Source organism: Perca flavescens, chromosome 12 (assembly GCF_004354835.1).
Source record: "Perca flavescens isolate YP-PL-M2 chromosome 12, PFLA_1.0, whole genome shotgun sequence".
NCBI lineage: Eukaryota > Metazoa > Chordata > Actinopteri > Perciformes > Percidae > Perca > Perca flavescens.
In genome coordinates, this window is record NC_041342.1 from 4,467,028 (window position 1) to 4,471,540 (window position 4,513).

At 36.8% G+C, this 4,513-nt stretch overlaps 1 long non-coding RNA gene across 1 annotated transcript; it reads left to right on the forward strand.

Moving 5' to 3' along the window:
- The first annotated feature begins 2,150 nt into the window (after positions 1 to 2,150).
- On the forward strand, positions 2,151 to 3,672 carry LOC114565415 (uncharacterized). Its single transcript, XR_003693906.1, has 4 exons — positions 2,151 to 2,263; positions 2,457 to 2,522; positions 2,648 to 2,736; positions 2,846 to 3,672. It is a non-coding gene; the product is annotated as an uncharacterized LOC114565415 (long non-coding RNA).
- Positions 3,673 to 4,513: the final 841 nt, after the last annotated feature.

The following is a 4,513-nucleotide window of genomic DNA, read 5'->3' on the forward strand; positions in this document are numbered from 1 at the left end:
AAGGACAGGGGTAAAGCCATGGATGTATAAAGAGAAACGTTAAAAAAATTAGTTATTTTGGAAAAACCTGAGACAATGTGGAGAAAATTGGCAAAAAAAGAAGTTAATTGTATCCTTTTAAATACATTTATTGTACTTTTTGTGTATCTCTAAAACGTGTTAGGCCTGTAACAATTCCAAATTTTGCTGGACAATTAATTGTCTCAGAAATAATTGCAAATAAAATTATAATTGGCTATTTTAGTATATATTATTATTAGTATATATTATATAATAATACATTTATTTATTACTTTTTCAAACAAATTCAAGTTTAAATGAATCCCAGGATATATCTTATGTTATATATCACTGCTATGCGACCCAGATACACAGGTTCACAGCCTACTACGTAAACCACCCCTCTTTATTATCAAAAAAATATTTTTTGCTTAAATTAACAAAAAATGTAAAATAAAACTCGCACAGCTTTAGCTAAACTGTCCGACCAATAATCACTTATATAATTACAATTTGGTACATCTAAACAGAATCAACAGTTACCATCAACAGTCATATGCCTTAGGTGCTTCGGTGGATTTTTAACGCTTGAAAGCCAACTGAACTTGCACCTGCGGGTGGGGCGTCCTCTGGTAGGAATCCATAGTATCATAGGCTAGCTACAGTTACTGTTAGGTGACTCTATGCCGTTATTGCAAACGCGTTTGATGGGTCCAAATAATAGTGTGACCAATCTCTTTAAAAAATGCTCTACTGCTTTAATTGCGGTTATACAAAATAACCACGATCATGTAATAAAATTACGGTTAAACAATTATATTATAATTTAATATTTCTGTTGCAGGGTAAATAAAACTGAATCTAGTTTTCTGAAAACCATCTTACAGGGAAGATTAACAACACCAATGCCCAATTTTGCTGTACGACTTCACTGTGACATCTATGCCAGTCTCCTTCTCTTTCATCTTGAGCAAAAGCTTGTTTCTCCTGTATTCAAATGAAATGTCATTGTCCTTTTTCATTTTCTAGCTCAACCAGCAGCTCCATCAGGTAATACCCACAACACCACCTCATACACTGTGCTTCCTGCTCCCATTCCTCCAGTGCAACAGATTCTTCCTCCATCTCAACCACACAATGATCAGCAACATCCCTTTAATGTTTCTCAGTTGCATCCATCCAACCTTCTCCTAAGCTTGATGTTTCTTTTCCCTAGAATAATTTTTCTGTTAATAAGGTGCCACTGACGGTGACTACGTCATAACTGTTTCCAGCTAAACAGACTGATATGTGATGTGTGTTCTTTTTTGAAAACATTGAGTTTTTAATGTCTCATGATCTCGTGATCTTGAAATAATGCATTAAATTACAGTTATATATATATATATATATATATATATATATACACACACACAAATATAACAAGTACAGTGGTGATCTTGTATACAGCTGTGCTGTGTGTGCTTTAGGCTGTGCAGGTCCACCCGTGCTGTGTTGTTCTGGTCAAAACAACTCCTGCTACAGGGGATGTTATTGTGATAACGCCTGCTTGAAAATTGGCGACTGCTGTCCTGACTACAACTCCACCTGCACGCAACGTGAGTGAGGGTGAACACAAAAAATTGGAATTTACACTGTTATGTCAGGCTTACTACACTGATGGAAGGGAGTGCAACATCAGCATCTACTGTCTCTGTTACTACAGCAACCAGCCAAACAAGCAGCAGCTCACCTACTCCAGCAGATAACAGCACAACTTTACCAGTCTCACCAGCAGTTAACAGCACAACTTTACCAGTCTCACCAGCTGATAACAGCACAACTTTACCCGTCTCACCAGCTGATAACAGCACAACTTTACCTGTCTCACCAGCAGATAACAGCACAACTTTACCCGTCTCACCAGCAGATAACAGCACAACTTTACCAGTCTCACCAGCAGATAACAGCACAACTTTACCCGTCTCACCAGCAGTTAACAGCACAACTTTACCAGTCTCACCATCAGATAACAGCACAACTTTACCAGTCTCACCATCAGATAACAGCACAACTTTACCCGTCTCACCAGCAGATAACAGCACAACTTTACCAGTCTCACCAGCAGATAACAGCACAACTTTACCAGTCTCACCAGCAGATAACAGCACAACTTTACCAGTCTCACCAGCAGATAACAGCACAACTTTACCCGTCTCACCATCAGATAACAGCACAACTTTACCAGTCTCACCAGCAGATAACAGCACAACTTTAGCTACAGGTTGGTCATTATCATTTCTGCTCAAGCTATTTCCAAAATTCATATTTAAAGAAGTATATTCATTCTGTATGTCACTGCTGAAAATGTATTGGCAATCTTTTGTCAAATCAGAATTTTTTTTTTGTTTGCATCAGGGTCAGTTAGAGATTCACCTCCTTTGGCATGCTTACTAATAGTTTCCTTGTCCTCATAGCAGGGACAACACTGACAGACACCAGGACAACTCTGGATACCACTAGTGTCACATCTTCACCAGCAGGTGGGAGCAAATCTCAATTTTCCAACAAAAACACAGATCCACCATCACATGGACTTCTGTACTTCGGTTCTGAAGTTAAGTTTAATATGGAAAATAAATTGTAATTTGCACCTTCATTTCTACAGATACCCATATAGTGGCCATTGACCTGAAAGCTTATGTATTATCCCAGAATGGGGAAAATGAAGATGTGATTTTTGAGGCTATCTCCAATGTAAGCACAAACAACCTTTGCACATATCATACAGTTATAGTATCTCAAAGAAACTAATTACAAATAGCTCTGTCGCTTACCTAATCAGCGAGTGTCTTTGCTCACACAGTTTATTTCCCAGACCCTTCACCAGCTGAACTGTGAGGGCTGCTCATCAACTATCAGACAGATCAAACGCACCTGAGAAAGGCCAATGTTTCAGCCAACGGGAGCACCAGTGTGGCTGTAGCTATACTGTGACAGCAGGCTGCACAACTCTCAGAAACAACATCATTACTTCGAATTTCGGCATTCATTCCAACAGCCCTATCAGCGATATTAGGTCTACATGATTCATACATTTCTTATGTACCCTTTTAGCATGTAAAATGATATGCAGTACTATAAAGCTCTATAACTAACTATAAAGTTCTCACACAGGTATATTTTACAACTTAAATCTACAACAGTGACAGATTAAACAGTTAATGTTCACATTAAAAAGTAAAAACGCTATCTTTTGGATGGTGTACGTCCTTACTGGTGTGTATTTGTCTGTGTACATGGGTCTGTATTGTTTGTCCCCATCTGGTTTGGACCTGAGAGCTATTTCACAAAACCAAGATAAGGGATTAAGCCGGGATATCCTTGCTCAATTTAGTCTTGACTCGATGTATTAATCTGATATATTATCAGCCTGCATTAAAATACAACAGGTACATATTGCTGTTCATTTAACTATTGTTATCATTTAAAGTGGTGACAATTATTTTTTTTATTAATTATTCATGTGACATTGTTACTGTTATATTTCTGAATGAAGACTGCTGTTCATATTGCTGTTAGAAGTTTGAGGAATATATTATGTCAGTTGTTGAGATAATTAAAAAAGCTTGATACAATTCCAAAAAGAATGCTGTACATGTGTGTTTCTATAGTGGACCAATGCACCTTGAATTATTTTAGTTGATTAATTATTTTTAATTCTTTAAATAAAAGATCACGTTTGTTCCTCTTTCATGTGCATTGTTTTTTTTGGCATTCTTAGCACACAATTTGTGTTGTCCAGTAAACTGGGACTATGATTTGGTAGGATTCTACAATTTTATGAACATATCCTAATTGTACAATCCTCCCAAAATATAGACTTAGTTCACTGGACAAGTAACTATCTAGTGTTATAGTCTACTGTACATTCATGTAACAACAGGGAGAGGACACCTCAATGGTTTTTGACCTTATATTTAGCTGGGGGGAAGTAACTGATGAATATCACTCTGTTACATTCATGTTTACAGTGTGCATGGGATTTATCACTTTATTATCTTTATCTTCTAGATTTTAGATTCCAATTTCTTCAGTGTCTTTCTTTTCTATGTCAATATAAATTCCTACAATATACAAGGGAGCAAAGCATATAATATGTAATAATTGAGAAAAAGCGTGGCAGATAATAGCAGACCGACTGAATGATAAGCTATATCTAAAAATATACACTACCGGTCAAAAGTTTTAGAAAACCCCAATTTTTTTATTGAAATTTTAGCAGTTCAAGCCCAATGAGTAGCTTGAAATGGTACAAAGGTAAGTGGTGTACTGCCTGAGATAAAAAAAAAAAAATGTACATTTCAGAATTTTACAAAAAGGCCTTTTTCAGGGAACAAGAAATGGGTTAACAATGTAAAGCTGGTCTGCAGCAATGGAGGTTGATCAAGCTTTGAAAGTTGGTGCTACCAATTCCCACAGGTGTTCAACTTGTCTGGATTACTTACAACCCCCTCTGTTTGTATAAAAGTAT